Source organism: Oncorhynchus mykiss, chromosome 11, assembly GCF_013265735.2.
Source record: "Oncorhynchus mykiss isolate Arlee chromosome 11, USDA_OmykA_1.1, whole genome shotgun sequence".
In the NCBI taxonomy this organism is placed as follows: Eukaryota; Metazoa; Chordata; class Actinopteri; order Salmoniformes; family Salmonidae; genus Oncorhynchus; species Oncorhynchus mykiss.
This window is the reverse complement of record NC_048575.1, coordinates 12,751,529-12,777,003: the sequence shown is the minus strand read 5'-3', so window position 1 is coordinate 12,777,003 and position 25,475 is coordinate 12,751,529. Positions and strand designations below refer to the sequence as shown.

The window sequence follows — 25,475 nt, the reverse complement described above, 5'->3', positions numbered from 1 at the left end:
GAATACACTAAGTAGCCAATAGGCAGAGCATAGCATAATTTGTCTGATTCTCTGTAATAATGGTATGGGATTAATAATGCATTTTATTTTGTAAATGTTTTTTTGCATCAAACAACACAATACCATGTTCAGGCACCTCCTTGTCTGAAGGACAAGTGGATGAACAGGTTCATGTTCATCCAGGTTCATGTTCTTTACAAAGTCTCATGGAATGTAGGCCTACATTGAGTGGGTACATGTGGATACATTTCCTGTTTGTGTGTGTATTGCAGGAAGAGCATTGTGGTTGGACAGAGGTGCTTGTAGAAGTTCCATTTATGGCATGTGTGCCATGCACTGGATACATCCAAGTCACAGACTGTCCTCTCTGCTACCGCACAGCAAGCGGTACCAATGCACCAAGTCTGAAACCAAAAGGACCCTTAACAGCTTCCACCCCCAAACCATACGACAGCTAAATAGTTAGTCTAGGTAGCTATTGGTTAACTATTTAACTATCTGCATTGACCCTTTTTGTGACTCATCACTTACGCCGATGCTATCTATCCTGTTGCCTAGTCACTTTATTCCTAGTTACATGTACACTACCGTTCAAAAGTTTGCGGTCACTTAGAAATGTTCTTGTTATTGAAAGAAAAGCACATTTTTTGTCCATTAAAATAACATAAAATTGATCAGAAATACATTGTACACATTGTTCATGTTGCAAATGTCTATTGTAGCCGAAAACGGCAGATTTTTTTGTAGATATTCCATTAAAAATCTGCCATTTCCAGCTACAAAAGTCATTTACAACATTAACAATGTCGACACTGTATTTATGATCAATTTGATGTTATTTTAATGGACAAAATAGTTGTTTTTCTTTCAAAAACAAGGACATTTCTATGTGACCCCCAACTTTTGAACAGTAGTGTACATATCTACCTCAATTACCTAGTACCCCTGCCCATCAACTCAGTACTGGTACCCCGTGTATATAGCCAAGTCATCGGTACTCATTGTGTATTTACTATTACTTTAATTATTACGTGTTATTACTTTTCTATTATTTCTCTATTTTCTTTCACTCTGCATTGTTGGTGTCACGCCTTCTCCCACTCCCACACCATTGTTGCATTTCACTGTTAGTCTAAACCTGTTGCACGACTAAAATTGTATTTTATTTGATTCGATACAACACTCCCCAATGGACACATACCACACCTCCAAGTACATAGTACAGAATGGATGAACAGTGGGAGACTCTGGAGTATGTGAACCGGAGTCCTGAGAACATAATGAGTATGCAAAAGGCCAAGATTAGTAGAGTGCCTTACTCAGCTCATCGTGTCAAGTGTGCTGTTACATTTAAAGTGCAACTGAAGGCAATAAACAACTTCTCTGAAAACGGCCTATGCGTCATCGATATTTGTCCGAAACATTTATTCTAGTGTCAAAAAGTGTACTAGGATAATTTTGTTAATAATGTAAATTTTGTCCAAAACTGTTTGTCATTATTAACTTGTGGTTTGGGTTTTGATTATGACAATGCTTACTTGCCCAATAACACAGAATATATACACAGCTGCTGTGATGGAGCGCTGTCCAATCCTACCGCAGAACACAGACAGTGAGACAGACCTGCCCATCAGCCGCAGTGGATCTGACTGCTTACATAAGACAACACATAGCATATTTTTTCATGTGAGAAATACTGCACCAAACATCTTAGCTAGATGTACATTTGCACAAACCTTCTCTGCAAAAATGTCAATTAATGACAGATTTTTTAAAGTTGTCTTAGATGAATTCTGACCATTTTGAGGAAGTTTCGTTCCTATGGTGTCGCATGAGGGACAAACATCAGTACATCACCTACATCGAACCACAACCCCAAGACTGAAATATTGTTTTTCATAATGAGCAACAGAGATACAGATTAGATTAGAAGATAGAGGTTGGAGAAGGGAGGGAGACTTCTTTTTTGCATTTATTTGTTGAATTACGATCGAGTCTTTGGCAACAATTTAACATACAAATATTGTGTGGGAAAGTTCTTAAAAGCCTATTGACTTGGGCACATAACCACATATCTAATGACGTGCAGATATGTCTGAAAACATTCAAACTCTTCTCTTTACAAACCAATTGCCATGAATCAGCAGTTCCTCAGTGATGCACCCCTCTCCATAGGGGATTACATTTTGCTACACTGGGCAATGCACATACAGTAACTGCCTATTCCCTTTATTTAAACTGGTAAGAAAGTACCTGCAAATCCCAGGCTGGAGAGGTGGTGAATATCACAGGAATGTATTTTCACAGTTTGAACGAACGTGGTACATTTAGGAACACAGTGGTCAAATGGCAGAGATTTGCAATTGATGCAAAGGTTTGATAGGTCGATAGAGGCTGACGAAATGTAGAATGATTTATTAACAGACATACCCCACCACCATTCTCCTGGATCAAGTTCTGCAATGAGCGATGTTGTCCACCTGGGACATCATCTCCCAGTTGACGGGTCTCCACGCACATTGTCCCTCCAAACTCAAAGAAAGCCACAATCAGACCCCAACATCTATTACAGCAGTAAACCTTCTCTGTGCCGTGCTGGGCATATAATGCAACTGCCCCGACATCTCTGCAAAGTCCCGCTGATACATTCTTTCAGTCTCGTCCCCCGCCTCACGCAGGACCCTGTGGTGCCTGGCATGTGGATCCGGTTGCGGAATCCTGTGTGAGAAAGGAGAGTGGGTGTCCTCGCCCACGTCGGTAGGTTGGGACCTCCGTGCAAATACTTTGGGTATGTTGGGTGTGGAGGGGTCCTTAAAACCATTAGTTGGAGAAATGTTGTCTGCTTGAAATTCCCATCGACAACAAAGTGACTGTCACAAGGATTCTCGTTTGCCATCATGGGGGTATAATATCCAACAAGCTTTTTACGCATTGATCACCTAGCCCCTCACCTAGCCTCCACCTAGCCCCTCAACTAGCCTCCACCTAGCCTCCACCTAGCCCCTCACCTAGCCCCCACCTAGCCCCTCACCTAGCCCCTCACCTAGCCCCCCACCTAGCCCCTCACCTAGCCCCCACCTAGCCCCTCACCTATCCTTCAGGATTGCCTTTTCACTCATTATTTCACTATTTCACTTCAGATACAATCATATCGTCCCAACATGGAATGCACCGTTCAATTAAAATTATTATTATTTTTCACCATGGTGCATTTCTGAAATGCTGGTTTGATTAGTTTAATGTCACGCCTACTTCTGCTCTCCCTCTCTGGCACTCGAGGGCGCCAGACTGCCTTCACTGCACACACCTGTCACCATCATTATGTGCCTCTGCGCTTCATCACTGGTCACCATCATGCACAGCAGGGCATCTTTGGACTCATCTGGACAACTTTAATTTGTTTGTTGCCCATCCTATGTCTGTCTGTTTCTTTGGTTAGATCCCTGTGTCAGCATACATGTCGTTGTGTGTTCCTGTCCAGATGCTGTCCTGTCCTGTTCCATGTCCGTGGTTAATTAAATGTTCACTCCCTGTACCTGCTTCTCATCTCCAGCGTTGTACCTCACATTTAATTAATGGGACTTATTCACATAGGAGACCAAGAGACCAAGCCATGCAGTTAGTAAGTTCAGAAGGATGTCGTATAAAGATTTAACCCATTAAGTGTCAGTGGGTGCTTGCAAATCAGTAGACATCTTTAAAGTTTTTCAGCCATCTGTACATTGGAGAGCCATTTCATAACATTGACAAGTGGACAATTGTCTCTTCTAAACATCCATTTGAAAACACTCTATTATCTTCACAGGTGTCAATAATAGTACCTTCAAGTTCATAAAAAGAACAGCTACCATTATATATATTTTTCCAAGAATCACTTACACATCCTAATCCGTTTTTTTATTTAATTTAATTAAGCAAGTCAGTTAAGAACACATTCTTATTTACAATGACGGCCTACCAAAAGGCAAAAGGCCTCCTGCTGGGATTAAAAACACATTCTTATTTACAATGACGGCCTACCAAAAGGCAAAAGGCCTCCTGCTGGGATTAAAAACACATTCTTATTTACAATGACGGCCTACCAAAAGGCAAAAGGCCTCCTGCTGGGATTAAAAACACATTCTTATTTACAATGACGGCCTACCAAAAGGCAAAAGGCCTCCTGCTGGGATTAAAAACACATTCTTATTTACAATGACGGCCTACCAAAAGGCAAAAGGCCTCCTGCTGGGATTAAAAACACATTCTTATTTACAATGACGGCCTACCAAAAGGCAAAAGGCCTCCTGCTGGGATTAAAAACACATTCTTATTTACAATGACGGCCTACCAAAAGGCAAAAGGCCTCCTGCTGGGATTAAAAACACATTCTTATTTACAATGACGGCCTACCAAAAGGCAAAAGGCCTCCTGCTGGGATTAAAAACACATTCTTATTTACAATGACGGCCTACCAAAAGGCAAAAGGCCTCCTGCTGGGATTAAAAACACATTCTTATTTACAATGACGGCCTACCAAAAGGCAAAAGGCCTCCTGCTGGGATTAAAAACACATTCGCCAATAAATATAGGATAAAACACACATCACGATTTGAGACACAACACTACATAAAGAGACACCTAAGACAACAACATAGCAAGGCAGCAACACATGACAACACCACAGCATGGTAACAACACAACATGACAACAACATGATAGCAACACAGCATGGCAGCAGCACAAAACAGAGTAGCAGCACAAAACAGGGTATAAACATTATTGGGCAATTATTGGACAGCAGCACAAAGGACAAGAAGGTAGAGACAACAATACATCACGCAAAGCAGCCATAACTGTCAGTAAGAGTGTCCATGATTGAGTCTTCGAATGAAGAGATTAAAATAAAACTGTCCAGTTTGAGGGTTTGTTGTAGCTCGTTCCAGTCGTTAGCTGCAGCGAAGCGACTCAGGGATGTGTGAGCTTTGGGGACCTTTAACAGAATGTGACTGGCAGAACGGGTGTTGTATGTGGAGGATGAGGGCTGCAGTAGATATCTCAGATAGGGGGGGTGAGGCCTAAGAGGGGTTTATAAATTAGCATCAAACAGTGGGTTTTGCAACTGGTATTACAGAGATGAGCAGTTTATAGAATATAGAGTGCAGTGATGTATCCTATAAGGAGTATTGGTGGCAAACCTTATGGCCGAATGGTAAAAAAACATCTAGACGCTCGGGAGCCCCCTTACCTGTCGATCTATAAATTACCTCTCCGTAATCTAGCATGGGTAGGAGGGTCATCTGAATCAGGGTTCATTTGGCAGCTGGGCTTGAAAGAGGAGCAATTACGATAGAGGAAACCAAGTCTAGATTTAACTTTAGCCTGCAGTTTTGATATGTGCTGAGAGAAGGACAGTGTACCATCTAGCCATACTCCCCAATACTTGTATGAGTTTAAACCACTAATCTTTTTTAAATTAGGCTACAGTATCTGCTGTATTTTACTGTCCTCAAATTATAGTAGCACTCTACTCTGCATGTTGTATGCATGTCCCTAACTGAAAATCCAATGTAAATGTATATCATTACCTTTAAATTATGAGAGATGAGATTAGGTTTAAATCCTTGATCGACACAAAAACATTGTAACTGGAGTGCTCTGCCTTTCTTACTATATTGTTGTAAACTAGGTATAGTTTGCCATCTGGTGGACTAAACATTCAACACAAATCTGAACTGAAATATATGTGCAAGCAGCAACAATGGCTTCTAACTTAGAAATCAAATATTTTTTATTGGACCCATGAGGCATTGGCCCGAAAATATTAGCAGAAATTAAAATAACTGTTAACAGAATTGCATCCTATTTCCATGTTTTTGAAAATATCAACATGTTTCAGAGTAAACCTTCCTTCAGCTCCACAATCAGTATCAATTTGATGGATAACAGAGAAGTTAAGTAGTTTGGGTTTAGTTGGGTGTGGTGTGGTGTGGGAACATTTACTTTGGTCTTTACAAAATGTACATTTTCTCTGTCATCTTTTGACGAAATTCTTAGCTTTTCACAAACACAGTAGAGACTTTTGTTGCTATATGTCAAATGGGGTAGTGGGGGTGAGCTTTTTAATGTATGTGCCATTTGTCACGCCCTGATCTGTCCCACCTGTCCTTGTGCTTGTCTCCACCCCCCTACAGGTGTTGCCCATCTTACCCATTATCCCCCCGAGTACTTATACCTGTGTTTTCTACTTGAAGAAACAAGGAGTTGCTTTGCAAGTTCATTTTCTTTGTCAAATCTACCAGTGGTTTCCCTTGCTCCTGTCTTTGCTATTGTCCCTGTTTTCTAGTTTCCAATGTTTTACCTTTCCTGCCTGCCCTGACCCTGAGCCCTGCTGCCGTCCTGTACCTTTGCCTCTAATCTGGATTACACACCTCTGTCTGACCTGACCCTGAGCCCGCCTGCTGTTCCGGTGCCTAAATAATAATACCATCTCTGAATTATTGACCTCTGCCAGCCTTGACCCGTCTTTTGCCTGCCCCCGTTTAAAGTATAAACTTTTATTTCTTTAACACTGTCTGCACCTGGGTCATACATTAAAACATGATAGTATGAACTCGCCATGCTTGACCCAGCAGACTTGGACCAGCTCCGCAATGCCATCTCCTCCCAAGGAGCCACCATTGGTTAGCACAAGGAGTTGCTTCATGGACTGATGGAAGGGTTCCAGGACGTGGCCTAACGTCACAAACTAGCATTGGAAACATTGCGGGAGCAAATCCGTGGGCTGTGTACTAGGCAGCCTACCACGACGGTAACCTCCCAGCCCCTCAGTAACCAGGCTGGTAGCAGAGTCGTCACCCCGGTTTCCTGGGAACCCCACTTACCTCCCCTGGAGCGCTTTGAGTCGTGCACCTGTCGGGCGTTTCTCGCTCAGTGTTCCCTCGTTATGGAGCTGCAGCCTTCTTCCTTCCCCTCGGAAGGAAGGGGAAGGCTATCTAAGATAGCGTACCTCATCACGCTTCCCAAACAGCCACAGCCCAGGCGAGGGCCCTCCCATGTCCAGGAGGGCCATCGCCTGGGCTGTGGCTGTTTGGGAACAATAATCAGCCGTATGCTTCAGTCTGGAGGGTTTCGTGGTGGAGGTGAATAAAGTTTGAGGCTCCGGTGTCAGGGAGAGAGGCTGCCCGGAAGTTACTCCAGCTTCGGCAGGACTCCCTCAGTGTGGCAGACTATGCGGTGGAGTTCCGCACACTAGCAGCGTAGGGTGCCTGGATCCTGGAAGCGCTGTTCAACACGCTCCTGCAATGATTATCGGAGGAAGTAAAGGACGCGCTTGCAGTCCTGGAACTACCGACGGATCTCGAATCATTCATTGCCTTAACCATCCAGATCAATGGACGTCTACGGGAATGTAGGAGGGAGAAGATGTCCCAATCGCTCACTCAACGATCCCACCCTGCATCTAATGAACTTCGGAAGACCCCGAGAGGATTCGAGCTTACCCAAGTTCCTCCAAGAACCTCCGAAGACTGTCGATTTACCTCTTCCCGAGCCGATGCAGCTCGGCAGGGCTAGGCGGTCTACAGCCAAACGCGTACGCAGACTTAACACCCAGACCCAGAGTTGTCTGTATTGCGGTGCTGCCAGTCGTTATGTGTCTACCTGTCCCTTCAGGACTCACATCGGCTCTGAGTTGATGAGTACTCTGGTGGGTCTTAAGGACAATTTTGCTTCTCCCCTTACTCGCCCCCCTCTCCATGCCACCCTGCTGTGGGGGGACCAGTCCAAGTCTCTCCAGATACTAATCAACTCTGAGCCGATGTGAGTCTTATGGACATTACCCTGGCGTCCGAGCTGGGAATCCCCACTCAACCTCTCCCCATTCCCATGAATGTTAGAGTGCTGGACGGGCGCTCTATAGGCCGGGTCACCCACCATACCACCCCCATCAACCTACGAGTGTCAGGGAACCACAGCGAGACGATCCAATTCCTGTTAATTGAGTCTCCGCAGGTTCCCGTGGTATTGGGATTCTCTTGGCTCCAGCAACACAATCCCTCGATTGACTGGTCTACTGGTGCCATTGTGGGCTCGAAATCATTCTGCCACACTTATTGCCTGTAGTCAGCTTTGCCTGCCCCGGGAAGTTTTCCTGGGGGCTTTGAAATTGCCCTGGACCTCTCCGCTAGCCCCACGGCTACACCCCCTGAAGCCTCCCACTCCTCTGCCTAGAAGGCCAGCATCCTGGAGTCACCTCTTCACTATTGCCGTTGAGACTGGTGTTTTGTGGGTACTATTTAATGAAGCTGCCAGTTGGACTTGTGAGGCGTCTGTTTCTCAAACTAGACACTCTAATATACTAATATCCTTTTGCTCAGTTGTGCACTGGGGCCTCCCACTCCTCTTTTAATTCTGGTTAGAGCCAGTTTGCGCTGTTCTGTGAAGGGAGTAGTTCACAGCGTCGTAAGAGATCTTCAGTTTCTTGGCAATTTCTCACATAGAATAGCCTCCATTTCTCAGAACAATAATAGACTGACAATCGAACCCGCCTGTAATCGAACCCACAAATGCTGATGCTCCAGATACCCAACTAGTCTAAAGAAGGCCAGTTGTATTGCTTCTTTAATCAGAACAACATTTTTCAGCTGTGCTAACATAATTGCATTATGTCATTTTTAAGTGACCCCAATCTTTTGAACGGTAGTGTATGTTTAGTGACAAAATCAGAATCAAAACGTTAATCCTACTAGTATGTCTTGCATGACTAATCTCAGAGTCTATGGTCCACATTTTAGGAGGACTGGGATGTTAAATATGGATTAGTGATTTTAAAATCTTACTTGAACATGTATAGCCTGTCTGTATTCTTATCAAATTGAATCACTGTGTCGGTGTCAGTATCTTCACAAATCCATGAAATATATAAAAACAGGATAGAGGGGCTTATTGAATGTGGTCTGGACTCTGTGGAGGAGGGGCATTGTGTCAGAAACACTGTAGAAAGACAGAGTTCCTGTCCTGTGGTCCAGGTACACTCCTACTCTGCTGGAGCAGGGGACAGTTATGACTGTTTACTATTGTGATAGAAGAAGGATCTAGAGATACCACACCTCAAACACCAGGCCTGAGGACTTTTTCTAAACCACTCATCAGGTCCCCTCCTACGGATGCCTTTATATGAGACAGCTATATTAACCCATTTCCCACTCCACTCTACCTCCCAGTAGCAGACTCAAGACAGACCCTATCTACACAACACCTGGTGGCAGTTGGTAAATCTGTCTGGATGGTCAGGATAGGACTGGAACTTATTACTCCATGTCACCTTTCTGTTCCCCTCAGACAGACACAGCTCTTTCTATGCTGTGTTGGGATCCAATGTGAGCTGGCAGGAATCTGAGGATAAATATACAACTGGTGAAATGTATTTGTGCATCTAGGTGTGTGTGTGTGTGTGTGTGTGTGTGTGTGTGTGTGTGTGTGTGTGTGTGTGCGTGCTTGTGTCTGTGTTCATGCAGATGCACAGTGTGTCCTTTACTCACATTCTAAGAACTCCTCTCTGGTCTTGGGTTCAGGCCTTGTCTCCTGACAGGTGATGTCATTCCTACGTGATGCTAGTCCTCCAAATGACAGTCCAGACTGAGTCCTCCCAAATGACGGTGGATAATGGGGCTCAGGTGTAACAATGTGAACTTTTGTCACTATGCAGACACAGGAAATCAAATATCACTGTTCAATACTGATCATGACATAAACATTACAAAAAGTCAAAGGGGTCAGTGGTTGAAAGAGGTTTAGGTCATTAGTTTTAGTAATTAGTTATATCAGTGACCAGATATGCTCCCCTCTGAAGCTAAAGTGTATGAATTTGGCTCTTTGGATTTGAGATCAAGAAATTAAAGCACTTTATGTATGTAGTCCATGCATTTGAATACATTTTTCTTTCTTAAGTATTTGGACACATTTACTTATTGTCTATTAGAGTAGTCAAAAGTTAAGTATTTGGTCACATATTCCTAGCACGCAATGACTACATCAAGCTAGTAACTCTACAAACTTGTTGGATGCATTTGCAGTTTGTTTTGGTTGTATTTCAGATTATGTTATGCCCAATAGGAACTCAATGGACAATAATGTCTCGTTCTATTTTGGAGTCACTTGTTTCTGAACACTTCTAAATTAACGTGCATTTTTTTTGGGGTGCATGATATTTGTTCCTCTGTAACCTTCTCACTCATCATTATTCACTATTCATTCATGATTATCCATAATCATGGTAGCATCCATATGAATGTAGAAGTGAAAACAGAAACATCAAGTATTCTTTATTTACAATAAGTGACTCCAAAATGACGCAATAAATTATTCACCATTCATTTATTTTGGGCGTAACATAATCTGAAACACAACCAAAACAAACTGCAAATGCATCCAAAAAGTTTGTCGAGTCACAAGCTTGATGTAGTCATTGCGTACTTGGAATATGGGACCAAAAGCTAAACTTGGAACTACTTGAACACTCTCTAAGTGAATTTGTCCAAATACTTATGAAAAAACGTTATTCAAATGGGGGACAACATAAATCAAGTCCTTTAATTTCTAAAACGTATGTATAAAAAATATCCTCAAATAATATGTGACATTCTGAACTGTCGCCTAATTAAACATTTGATCTCAACCCCAAAATGCTCAAGTATAGAGCCAAATGTACAAATTGTAGCTCCACAGTCCAAATAGTTTATGTTACCAACCTTTTACAGAGATGTTGATAATTTCCCCAGATCAGATGTTTTCAACTTGACTTTTCAGTCCAGAGACTGCTTTCTGAACATAACAGTGATGCAGGGTAAGGCTTCAGTTCCAGGAGAGACACAAAAAGACTGGAAACTCTACAGAGACAGATCAGACAAGATTATTGTTGAGAAAAACTAAAATCTCACATTCAACAGTACACCTGAGGCTGTGGACAAAGAACCAGTGATGTCACCTGGAGGTATTGGATGTTGTGTGTGTGTGAGAGCTGCTCCAGCTCAATTTTTCTCCTCCTGAGCTCATACATCTCCTGCTTCAGGAGTCCTTCACCTTCTCCTGAGCTCTGATCTGCTCCTTCACCTCAGAGCACCTTCTCTCAATGGAGCAGATCAGCTCAGTAAAGATCTTCTCACTGTCCTCCACTGCTGCTTGTGCAGAGTTCTGTTAAGACAAACAGAAAGGAACATGGCCCAGCACATCCCAAAACTTCCAGTTTTACCTCAGTTTAGTTTAGGAAGAGTAAGTAAATTTAGAAAGGACTATCTGCTAAGTGAATACATATAAATGGTCAACACTCACCTTGAGTGACTTCACAGCTTGTCTCACCTCCTGTATCTCTTTCTCTCTCCTCTGGATTCTCTGTTTGGATTTCTGCTGTTCCTCCCCCAGCTGGCTCTGCAGATAAGCAAATGTCTTTCCATGGTTCCTTTGTACAAGTGATTGTCTTAGTGAAAACATATCAAACCTTATGATAGGTCATCGTCTATGCATTATGGAGGAAAAGGTATGCAGGTGTCTGTATGAATGTGACTGATCAGGTTCGATCCAGGGTCTCCTGCATGCCAGAAAAGTGCATTAGCCTGCTAACCCAAAGCCTAGGTATTAACTGAATGAGCCAATGCAACTCTTTAGGTCTCAGTAAATGTTACATCACGTGAGTGTGTATATTAGCACAGCTAGATGATTGGGTGTTGGCTGACTTCCAAGCTATGTTGTACAGTAGTCACTAATATTCAGTAATGAATGGTATTTTCAAAGTGAGCAGCAATTACATATTGTCCTTACCTGTCTCTCAGTCCTTTCTGATTCAGCTGAGACTGTATCGTGACCTTTATGTTCACACACCACACACAGCAGACAGATAAACTGCTGATCAGTACTGTAGTACATCTCCAGTATTTTGTCATGACGAGATCAGATCTTCTCCTCTAGTTGTGTGGAGACTTTGACCAGGTTGTGCTTCTTAAAGGCAGGAGATTCATGGTGAGGCTGGAGGTGAGACTCACATTAAGAGGCCAGACACACCAGACAGGACTTGGCAGCTTTGAGTTTTCTCTCGGTGTAGACATCACACGCCACATCTCCAGGTCCAGCATAATAGTGAGCAGGAGGAGCAGCTTGGAGTCCTGTCTTCTTCAGATTCTCCACCAATTCTGCTAGCATGGTGCTTTTCTTCAGAACAGGCCTCGGGATGAAGGTCTATCTGCACTGGGGACAGCTGATCAGGACACCCTTCTGATCATCCTGATCCCGGCAGTCTTTAATAATACAGCCCATACAGTAACTGTGTCCACAGGGAAGAGTCACTGGATCCTTCAGTAGATCCAGACATATTGAACAACTGATTGATTCCATGGCTGTTGCCATTTAGCTGCACACAGACTGAAAATCACTTTTGTTTCTCTAAAAAATGTTGTGCTTCCGATTTTTTGTGTATTGCAGGAAGAGGTTTGTGGTTGGACAGAGGTGCTTGTAGAAGTTCCATTTATGGTATGTACGAGTCTTTTAGACAAAACATGTTTTTTTTTCGAAGACTAGAGCCACTCAAGTTATAGACTGTTCTCTTCATAGAAAATGACTCAAGTAAAAGTGAAAGTCACCCAGTAAAATTCTAATTGAGTAAAAGCCTAAAAGTATTTGGTTTTCAATATACTTAAGTATCAAAGTAACAGTATAAATAATTTCAAATTCCTTATATTAAGCTAAGCAGATGGGGACCATTGTCTTGTTTTGAACATTTATGGATAGCCAGGAGCGCACTCCAACATTTACAAACAATACACTTGTGTTTAGTGAGTCCACCAGATTAGATGCAGTACGGATGACCATGTGTTCTCTTGATAAGTGCGTGAATTTGACAATTTTCCTGTCCTGCTAAACATTCAAAATGTAACAAGTTCTTTTGGGTGTCAGGGAAAATGTATGAGTAGAAAGTACATTATATTCTTTAGGAATGTCATGAAGTAAACGTTGTCAAAAATATTACTAGTAAAGTAAAACACAGATACCACCCACAAAATAAATAGTACTTTCAAGTGTTTTGACTTAATTACTTTACTCCACTGACTTCAATTACCTTGTGTCCCTGCACATCGACTCAGTACTGGTACCCTGTGTATATAGCCAAGTTACTGTTACTCATTGTGTATTTATTATTACGTGTTATTGCTTTTCTATACATTTTCTATTTTCTTTCTCTCTGCATTATTGGGAAGGGCCCAATTACTGACACTTAATCCTAGTAAAAATTCCTTGTCTTAGGTCAGTTAGGATCACCACTTTATTTTAAGAATGTGAAATGTCAGAATAATAGTAGAGAGAATTATTTATTTCAGCTTTTATTTCTTTCATCACATTTCCAGTGGGTAAGAAGTTTATGTACACTCAATTAGTATTTGGTAGCATTGCCTTTAAATTGTTTAACTTGTGCCAAATGTCTCGGGTAGCCTTCCACAAACTTCCCTCAATAAGTTGGGTGCATTTTGGCCCATTCCTCCTGACAGAGTTGGTGTAACTGAATCAGGTTTGTAGACCTCCTTGCTCGCACACACTTTTTCAGTTCTGCCCACATACGTTCTATAGGATTGAGGTCAGGGCTTTGTGATGGCCACTCCAATACCTTGACTTTCTTGTCCTTAAGCCATTTTGCCTCAACTTTGGAAGTATGCTTGGGGTCATTGTTCATTTGGAGTACCCATGTGCGACTTCCTGACTGAAGTCTTGAGATGTTGCTTCAATATATCCACATAATTTTCCTATCTCATGACGTCATCTATTTTGTGAAGTGCATCAGTCCCTCCTGCAGCAAAGCACCCCCACAACATGATGCTGCCACCCCCGTGCTTCACGGTTGGGATGGTGTTCTTCGGCTTGCAAGCCTCCCCCTTTTTCCTCCAAACATAATGATGGTCATTACGGCCAAACAGTTCTATTTTTGTTTCATCAGACCAGAGGATAAAAAAAGGATGATCTTTGTCCCCATGTGCAGTTTCAAATCGTAGTCTGGCTTTTTTTTATGACGGTTTTGGAGCAGTGGCTTCTTCCTTGCTGAGTGGCCTTTCAGGTTATGTCGATATAGGACCCGTTTAACTGTGGATATAGTTATTTTTACCAGTTTCCTCCAGGATCTTCACAAGGTCCTTTGCTGTTGTTCTGGGATTGATACGTACGTTCATCTCTAGGAGACAGAACGCGTCTCCTTCCTGAGCGGTATGATGGCTGTGTGTTCCCATGGTGTTTATACTTGCGTAACATTGTTTGTACAGATCAACATGGTACCTTCAGGCATTTGGAAATTGCTCCCAAGGATGAACCAGACTTGTGGAGGTCTACAATTTTCTTTCTGAGGTCTTGGCTGATTTATTTGGATTTTCCCATGATGTCAAGCAAAGAGGCACTGAGTTTGGAAGTAGGCCTTGAAATACATCCACAGTTACACTTCCAATTGACTCAAATTATGTCAGTAAGCCTATCAGAAGCTTCTAAAGCCATGACATCATCTTCTGGAATTGTATAAGTTGTTTAAAGGCACAGTCAACTTAGTGTATGTAAACTTCTGACCCACTGGAATTGTAAGTGAAATAATCTGTCTGTAAACAATTGTTGGAAAAATGCCTTGTTTCGTGCACAAAGTAGATGTCCTAACCGACTTGCCAAAACTATAGTTTGTTAACAAGAAATTTGTGGAGTGGTTTAATGAGTTTTAATGACTCCAACCTAAGTGTATGTAAACTTCTGACTTCAACTGTAAACATTTCACTGTTCGAATTTGATTTGATTCGGTCCAACATATTTTTTTACTTGAGAAATACTGCACCAAATACCTTAACAATATGTAAAATTTCACAACTAAAACCTCTGCAAAAATATCAAAATGAATTTATCTTAGATTCATTCTGACAATTTTGAGGAATTAATACTATCTTTTAACTATGCCGTCTCATGGGGGACAAACATCAATAATTCCCAATTTGAATCACACCCCCAAGACTGAAATCTCGTTTTTCTTAAATCTGCAATTTGCTACTTTTTCAGCAACCTGACCAAAGTCACATAGGAATGTAAGATGTGTTATTCTTATTCATATGTTATTCTCATTGAAAGCAAGTCTAAGAACCAGTAGATCTATTCTACAGCATATGCGCTATTTCTATGCTTCCCCGTCTTTTATTTTCAGTTTTGTACACCAGCTTCGAACAGCTGAAAATACAATATTTTTAGTTATGGAAAATATGTTTCACATAGGTTTATATGGTACAATGATTATCTACTCTATACTTGCTTGTTTTGTCACATAACATGAAATTAGGCAAACTATTAGAATTATAGCAACCAGAAAATGGCGGAGCGATTTCTGCAAAGTGCATCTTTAATGAGCAACAGAGAAACAGATGAGGAATCGATGCGTTCAGTCGCTCTTTAGTTTAGAAGATAGAGGGTAGAGAGTGGAGGGAGGGAGGTTTGTATATACTGTAGAACACACAGGTCATTATTTTTGTATTATGATTGTTACCAACACAACACTTTGACAACATTATAACAAACAAATATTGTGTGGGAAAGTTATGAAAAGCCTATTGACTTGGGCACATAACAACATATCTGATGAGGTGCAGATATGTCTGCAAACATTCAGGTTGTTCTCTTACAAACCAATGGCCATGAATCAGCAGTTCCTCAGTGATGCACTCCTCTCCATAGGGGATTGCGTTTTGCTGCAGTGTGAAATGCACTTAACTGCCTATTCCCTCTATTTCAGCTGTTGTGTGTAACTGCAGAATATTCTTTGGGTGCTGAAAAATATTTGATTAACAACGTTAATCCTCCAATCTTCATACGTCGAGGGCCTCCTTGACTACAGGTCAAAAGAGAATGGGTAAGTATACCAATATGAACCTACTGTACTGTATATTTGCATACAAACACAGATACTTACAGTAGTAGCTAGCATGAGGAAAACAAAGGCTACATAGCTACATTTCAATGGGGTTAGAAAACAGCTAGGCTTAACCCAAGACTATTTTGTCTTATATACTCAGCAAAAAAATAAACTTCCTCTCACTATCTACTGCGTTTATTTTCGGCAAACTTAACGTTGAAATATTTGTATGAACGTAACAAGATTCAACAACTGAGACATAAACTGAACAAGTTCCACAGGAATTTTTATTTATTTTACCTTTATTTAACCAGTTAAGAACAAATTCTTATTTTCAATGACTGCCTAGGAACAGTGGGTTAACTGCCTGTGCAGGGGCGGAACGACAGATTTGTCAGCTCAGGGGTTTGAACTCGCAACCTTGCGGTTACTAGTCCAACCCTCTAACCACTAGGCTACCCTGCCACCCACATGTGACTAACAGAAATTGAATAATGTGTCCCTGAACAAAGGGGGGGTCAAAATCAAAAGTAACAGTCAGTATCTGGTGTGGCCACTAGTTGCATTAAGTACCGCAGTGCATCTCCTCCTCATGGACTGCACCAGATTTGCCAGTTCTTGCTGTAAGATGTTACCCCACTCTTCCACCAAAGGCAAGTTCACAGACATTTCTGGGGGGAATGGCCCTGGCCCTCATCCTCCGATCCAACAGGTCCCAGACGTTCTCAATGGGATTGAGATCGAGGTTCTTCGCTGGCCATGGCAGAACACTGACATTCCTGTCTTGCAGGAAAGTACGCACAGAATGAGAAGTCTGGCTGGTGGCATTGTCATGCTGGAGGGTCATGTTAGGATGAGCCTGTAGGAAGGGTACCACATGAGGGAGGAGGATGTCTTCCCTGTAACGCACAGCGTTGAGATTGCCTGCAATGACAACAAGCTCAGTCCGATGATGCTGTGACACACTGCCCCAGACCATGATGGACCCTCCAACTCTAAATCGATCCCGCTCCAGATTACAGGCCTTGGTGTAATGCTCATTCCTTCGAAAAATAAACGCGAATCCGACCATCACCCCTGGTGAGACAAAATCGCGACTCGTCAGTGAAGAGCACTTATTGCCTGTCCTGTCTGGTCCAGCGACGGTGGGTTTGTGCCAATAGGCAATGTTGTTGCCGGTGATGTCTGGTGAGGACCTGCCTTACAACAGGCCTACAAGCCTTCAGTCCAGCCTCTCTCAGCCTATTGCGGACAGTCTGAGTACTGATGGAGGGATTGTGCGTTCCTTGTGTAACTCGGGCAGTTGTTGTTGCCATCCTGTACCTGTCCCGCAGGTGTGATGTTTGGATGTACCGATCCTGTGCAGGTGTTGTTACACGTGGTCTGCCACTGCGAGGACGATCAGCTGTCCGTCCTGTCTCCCTGTAGCGCTGTCTTAGGCGTCTCACAGTACGGACATAGCAATTAATTGCCTAGGCCACATCTGCATTCCTCATGCCTCCTTGCAGCATACCTAAGGTACGTTCACGCAGATGAGCAGGGACCCGGGCTTCTTTCTTTTGGTGTTTTTCAGAGTCAGTAGAACGGCCTCTTTAGTGTCCTAAGTTTTCATAACTGTGACATTAATTGCCTACAGTCTGTAAGATGTTAGTGTCTTAACGACCGTTCCACAGGTGCATGGTCATTAATTGTTTATGGTTCATGGAACAAGCATGGGAAACAGTGTTTAGACCCTTTACAATGAAGATCTGTGTAGTTATTTGGATTTTTACAAATGATCTTTGAAAGACAGTCCTGAAAAAGGGGCGTTTCTTTTTTTGCCGAGGTTACATGGCTGAACAATATGAAAGTACTTACAGTATATTCATGAAACATTAAGGAAAGTTAAACGTATAGATGGTGCCATCATAAGGGCTATGAAACGCCTGATGATGGACGGAAGATCACCATGATTACATTCCTGATGGTCAAAAACAGTAGCTAGCTAACAACGACCAACTTCTTCTGTTGTTCTCTGGCTGTAGTGATGAGTGGCTGTAGTGTTGTCTGGCTGTAGTGATGAGTGGCTGTAGTGTTATCTGGCTGTAGTGATGAGTGGCTGTAGTGTTGTCTGGCTGTAGTGATGAGTGGCTGTAGTGTTGTCTGGCTGTAGTGTTGTGGCTACTTATTTACTATCAACATCAAGTAATAAAAATCTCTACCTGATTACTAATGGAAACACTACTGTTTTCCTGCTGAGCACTACACAACTCTACTTGTGTGTCTTGAGTAGGGCATAAACTACATATTCACTACACAGTCCCTACAAGTCTCTACATAGTCACTACTGCACCAATAGGCTTCGTGTAGTAATTCAGTATTACTTTTTCATGAGGGTAGTACAGCTGGTAAAAAAGTGTAAAGGCTGGAGCAGTGTTGAATTTCACAGATGTCTTTTCAGAGCTTTGAACAAACTGAGAAGCACAGTGGCCAAAAGATGGGAACAAGCCATTACGTGTAGACTTTATGTGAAGGGAAGGGTTGTACATATTTCTGAAGAGACGCACTACTGTATGTGAACACAGCAGCTGATCACGAGAGAAGCACAGCAGAGCAAACAATCTCATCGTAGAAAGTGGTCTACTGGTGGTCGCATAAGGACAGTGTCCATCTTTTTTTATCTTCCTCCTTGAAAACATAGCAAGATCGTCTTAATACCTGATTGATACCCTTAAAAAAAATTGATTGATGCTCACCAGCATTGACAGTAGGCAGTAAGTAGTGCATGGTGTAATCAATTCTGTGTTTACCCTCCATTCAGTACCCCTGAAGAGATGAACATGTGAGTAGAATATTTTATAACTCCTAACCAACATTTGTGCTGTGCTGTAGTGTAGCTAACAGCCACAATCCAGACTTTGTCTGTTCCTATTAGTCCATCAGGTCAGCCATCCAACTGGCAAACTGTGACAGCAGTGGAACGCAGCTCAGCACAGGGCCATTCATCATGTTCACTGGAGCTGTCTGTGCCACACTTAAGATTCACAGGCATTTGCCTGACTTGGTTCACTGGCAGCAGGGTTGATTGAAATTCCAGTGTTGGCCTGTATATAGTAGGCATATATAACATTAAACCAGTCTGTATATAGTAGGCATATATAACATTAAACCAGTCTGTATATAGTAGGCATATATAACATTAACCTCTTTGATCTCTAGGGGCGCTATTTCATTTTTGGATAAAAAACGTTCCCGTTTTAAGCGCGATATTTTGTCACGAAAAGATGCTCGACTATGCATATTCTTGAATATGAAAGAAAACACTCTGAAGTTTCAGAATCTGCAAAGATATTGTCTGTAAGTGCCCCAGAACTCATTCTACAGGCGAAACCAAGATGATGCGTCAACCAGGAAATGAGCAGAATTTCTGAAGCTCTGTTTTCCATTGTCTCCTTATATGGCTGTGATTGCGCAAGGAATGAGCCTACACTTTCTGTCGTTCCCCCAAGGCGTTAGCAGCATTGTGACGTATTTGTAGGCATATCATTGGAAGATTGACCATAAGAGACTACATTTTCCAAGTGTCCGCCTGGTGTCCTGCGTGGAATTCGGTGCGCAATTGCCAGCTGCTTGTACTTTTCCATTTGATTGAGGGGAGAAACCATGCTTCCATGAACGATATATCATTGAAGAGATATGTGAAAAACACCTTGAGGATTGATTCTAAACAACGTTTGCCATGTTTTCAGTCGATATTATGGAGTTAATTTGGAAAAAAGTTCGCGTTTTGAGGACTGAATTTTCTGGTTTTTTTGGTAGCCAAATGTGATGTATAAAACGGAGCTATTTCTAATACACAAAGAATCTTTTTGGAAAAACTGAGCATCTGCTATCTAACTGAGAGTATCCTCATTGAAAACATCAGAAGTTCTTCAAAGGTAAATGATTTTATTTGAAGGCTTTTATGTTTTTGTTGAAATGTTGCGTGCTGGATGCTAACGCTAATGCTAACGCTAAATGCTATGCTAGCTAGCTACTTTTACACAAATTATTGTTTTCCTATGGTTGAGAAGCATATTTTGAAAATCTGAGATGACAGTGTTGTTTACAAAAGGCTAAGCTTGAGAGATGGCATATTTATTTCATTTCATTTGCGATTTTCATGAATAGTTAACGTTGCGTTATGGTAATGAGCTTGAGGCTGTAGTCACGATACCGGATCCGGGTTTGGGAGGTCAGAGAGGTTAAACCAGCCTGTATATAGTAGGCATATATAACATTAAACCAGCCTGTATATAGTAGGCATATATAACATTAAACCAGCCTGTATATAGTAGGCATATATAACATTAAACCAGTCTGTATATAAAGTAGGCATATATAACATTAAACCAGCCAGTATATAGTAGGCATATATAACATTAAACCAGTCTGTACATAATTCCAGTAGTATGCATAATTATGTGGTTGTCATAACCTAACAGAGATGATGAGCTTGGTGGCTAGAGGACAACAGACTCCCTTAACCTTTAGCGTCGAGCAATCCCGTATCCGGGAGCGTAATCATAGCCTCAAGCTCATTACCATAACGCAACATTTCCTATTCATGAAAATCGCAAATGAAATGAAATAAATATATTCAAACACAAGCTTAGCCTTTTGTTAACAACACTGTCATCTCAGATTTTCAAAATATGCTTTTCAACCAAAGCTACTCAAGCATTTGTGTAAGAGTATTGATAGCCTAGCATAGCATTAAGCCTAGCATTCAGCAGGCAAAAATCATTTACCTTTGAAGAACTTCGGATGTTTTCATTGACGAGACTCTTAGTTAGATAGCAAATGTTCATTTTTTCCAAAAAGATTATTTGTGTAGACGAAATAGCTCTGTTTTGTTCATCACGTTTGGCTAAGACTTACAACGCCAAACTTTTTTCCAAATTAGCTCCATAATATCGACAGAAACATGGCAAACGTTGTTTAGAATCAATCCTCAAGGTGTTTTTCACATATCTATTCAATAATCTATCAGTGGTGGCAGTTGGCTTCTCATCAAAAGCAAACGGAAAAATACTGCAGCTGGAGATTACGCAATAATTGCAACGGAGGACACCAAGCGACCACCTGGTAGATGTAGTCTCTTATGGTCAATCTTCCAATGATATACCTACAAATACGTCACAATGCTGTAGACACCTTGGGGAAAACGTGGAAAACGTAAGCTGACTCCTAGCTCCTTCACAGCCATATAAGGAGTCATTGGTATGAGGCGGTTTCAAAAAATGCAGCACTTCCTGATTGGATATTTATCTTGGTTTTGCCTGTAACATCACTTCTGTGGCACTCACAGACAATATCTTTGCAGTTTTGGAAACGTCAGAGTGTTTTCTTTCCAAATATGTCAATTATATGCATAGTCGAGCATCTTTTCGTGACAAAATATCTTGTTTAAAACGGGAACGTTTTTCATCCAAAAATTAAAAGAGCGCCCCCTATATCGAACCAGGACATGCATTTTTATTCTGTTCCTGGTGAGCAATTCTGGCCCACCCTTGCAGTCTTAAGGCTCATTCATGCACATGTCTGTCACAATCATCTATTCAGTAGGTGAAAGAGGAGAGGGTAAGAATGTGATTGGATTTAGGAAGAAAAATCTAGACCTCAATGTCATGATTGAATTTATTCAAGTGTTTTCATATTTGATAATGATCCCCAGACAAGTGAGGACACAAACCATCTATTACTGCAAGTTCAATGATTTTTCTCTGCATTAACTATCACTTCCATCCAAATAAAGTACAGTATGTATAACAAAGTATAAAATCCAGTATAACAACATTATATACATGAAGATTTCATACAAATTTTAGGATCCATGGCCCCTGAATTTTGTAACAGTTTGTTAATTGGTACAGTACAGTATATTGATTAATTTAATCTGTGCCTCCCAGATCTACCAGTAGATGGCACTAAAGCATTTCTAGTGTCTGTTTTACCCTTCAGTACTTTGATGGAGCATATCATGGTTAGAGTGTTAGACCAGTACCCGAGGTAAAAAATCTGTCTATGTGCCCTTGAGCAAGGCACTTAACCCTAATTTGCTCAAGGGGTGCCGTACTACTATGGCTGACCCTGTAAAACAACACAATTCACTACAACTATCCTGTGTTTGTAACTATCTAACATTTTTTATAAAAAATATATATTCTGCAGCACTGAGATCATCAACGCCCAGTGGTTGTCCATAACTCATCAGTGGTAATGCCTCTCTCACAGTTATGGGTGTCAGTCCCTTGATGTTGATCACTTGCATAACATTCTAAACGTAATATAAAACAGATTTCAGATTTCCTCTCCTCCTAGAATGTGCTTATATAGAAACCATGATGGGAAAAGCAAATCTCATACGTGAACCTGTGCATATTGCCATGATATTTTAATATGGACGTTATTATGTGGGTTATGTGACCGTGATATATTAACATTCAATAAAGCAAAGCACATTTGTCTTCATTGAAGCAAACATTCGTAATCGAGAATTGACTTTTTCTCGGTGAGGCATGCTATGATCAGTTATGTATGAATAAATGATTACATAATGGTTAATTGATTCTGAATTAGTAATGGAATGTAAAGTAAACAATGTGGTCATTTCGTCATGATTCATGGCCGTCTCACTAGAACGCCAGAATGTAATGCTTTCCTTTTGAAACGCATTGCACTCCTGATTAATTGTACTAATTTGCCAACGTCATTACGCATCTATATACTGCAACAAAATCATTGAATCACTTAAAAAAGGACCAACTAGACTATTTTTCAGATAATTTTTCATCCCAACTATCAAACTTTTTTTACCGCCCGCTTTGAGAAGTAAAAAAGCAGACAGGACGGCAGACAGAAAAGTTGTCATTTGTTATTGTGTTGTCATCCTTCTTCATTACACAACCATTGCATATTTGGCCAAGACAAAATGGCAGTTGAGACATTCTGTCAGTTCTATCTGAGCAGCAAGTAGGTGTCTTTCATTCTTGTTGTTATTATTTCACAGTTCGTCATACCATCAATTAGCCATTGGAAAACATTGGAAAACAAACACGAAAGTCAATACATTCGTGGAATCAGGTGCATGGGAAGATTACTTCCATGCTTGTGGGGCACGCACACATGCTCACACACATGCGCGCTCACACACACACACACACACGCTCACACACACACACACACACGCACACACACACACACACACACACACACACACACTTTCTGAACAGCGCAGGTGTTCCATTATTGAACTGATTGATATAGTAATGGTAGTTTCCACAGTCCTCTACAGCATGGCCTTCACTCACACAGTACAGTAGAGATGAGGCCATTTTTGATGAACATTCACATAAGAGGTAAGGTTACATCCTAACGTATATCTCCTCTCTCTCTCTCTGAAGACCTCACAAACCATTTTGCTGGCCTATCCATTTCCATCAGATCTAGCAAGCCTATGAAGGAGAGAAGATATGGGAAGGAAACCAGCTGTGAAGTTTCATTGGCTTTGGAATATTCAGCAAAAGCAAAGAGTAGTTAAGATTCTCTCAATTCCTATAATCAGTCGACCTAAGCGTTTGAGTCGGTATGCACGCTTATTGGGCAGGTAACATGGGCCTGCTACATCTTAATTTATGGTCATGTAGAGGTGAGGTAATGAATCAATTAAATGGAAGACCAAATCATTAGGTTTTTTAGTACCTATCTTTTTTCTATGATGTCCAGATTCTAATGCAAGGTAAGCCCTGATACTTTGATCTACCACAGAAATGAGTTAATTCCCATGCCAGATATAGAGTATTTATAATTGGATCTCATTTCTGTTGTTTACAAAGCCTCAGGCAAAAGTGATGTGGTAGCCCTTTCCTGCTGTCTAATGACCAAAGCGCCCTCTAGTGGCCTCATGGGTGGAAAGTTATTAAATCATATTTTTTATAATTTCAGAATTAGTACACTTTTTTGTTGTTGTTGCTGAATGTGTTTCTATGTCAAACGGTTTTGTTATATTTCAGTCATCTGTGATGCATATAAAGTGTAATATTGGGATGTAAACTCAAAAATACATGTCAACTCTATATCTGACATTGTACAGCTGTTTTCTTTTTTAAAGTCCATAACTATGTGTGTATACTGCTGTTTCATTGATATTAGATTTGTTTAAGACTACCAAGAAACACTCTGTGTGACCCTGACTTAGCCCACTGCAGTAAAAGGTTAACTGCAGGGGAAGTATTGAGTAGCTTGGATGAAAGGTGCCCAGAGGTGCCCTGAGTAAATGGCCTGCTCCTCAGTCCCAGTTGCTAATATATGCATATTATTATTAGTATTGGATAGAAAACACTCTGAAGTTTCTAAAACTGTTTGAATGATGTCTGTGAGTATAACATAACTCATATGGCAGGCAAAAACCTGAGAAGAACTCCAAACAGGAAGTGGGAAATCTGAGGTTGGTCGATTTTCAACCCAGCCCCTATTGAATACACAGTGGGATATGGATGAAGTTGCACTTCCTAGGGCTTCCACTAGATGTCAACCGTCTTTAGAAACTTGAATGACGCTTCTACTGTGTTGTGGAGCCAGATGGGAGCTCTTTGAGTCAGTGGTCTGGCAGAGAGCCAGGTCCTGGTCATGCACATTTCACATGATAGCGACCTGCCTTCTCTACAAGCATAGGAATTCTCCGGTTGGAACTTTATTGAAGATTTATGATAACAACATCCTAAAGATTGATTCTATACTTAGTTTGACAAGTTTCTTCGATCTGTAATATAACTTTTTGAAGTTTTCGTCCAACGTTCGGATGGACTTGCACGAGCGTTTGGATTTGTGTACTAAACTCTCTAACAAAAGAAGCTACTTGGACATAAATAATGGACATTATCAAACAAATCAAGCATTTATTGTGGAACTAGGATTCCTGGGAGTGCATTCTGATGAAGATCGTCAAAGGTAAGGGAATAATTCTAATGTGATTTCTGATTTCTGTTGACTCCAACATGGCGGATAATTTTATTTATTTTCTGAGCGCCGTCTCAGATTATTGCATGGTTTGCTTTTTCCGTTAAGTTTTTTTGAAATCTGACACAGCGGTTGCATTAAGAAGAGGTATATCGATATTTCCATGTCTAACAATTGTATTTATCGACATTTATAATGAGTATTTCTGTAAAATGATGTGGCTCTCTGCAATATCAACGGATGTTTTTGGAACTAGTGAACGTAAAGCGCCAATGTATACTGAGATTTTTTTATATAAATATGAACTTTATCAAACAAAACATACATGTATTGTGTAACATGAAGTCATATGAGTGTCATCTGATTGTAACGGCATTCTTCCTCCTCTTCTGAAGAGGAGTAGCGAGAAGGATCGGAGGACCAATGCGCAGCGTGGTAAGTGTCCATAACGTTTATTTTAAGACATAAACTGAACACTATGAAATACAAAACAATAAACGTGAACATGAACAAAACCGAAACAGTACCGTGTGGCAACAAACACTCACACGGAAACAAACACCCACAACTCAAAAGTGAAACCCAGGCTATTTAAGTATGATTTTCA

At 41.2% G+C, this 25,475-nt stretch overlaps 1 pseudogene; it reads right to left on the bottom strand.

Annotated features, from left to right (window-relative positions):
• LOC110536550 overlaps positions 1–12,378 on the bottom strand; it is a 29,747-nt pseudogene extending 17,369 nt beyond the window's left edge.
• Positions 12,379–25,475: the final 13,097 nt, after the last annotated feature.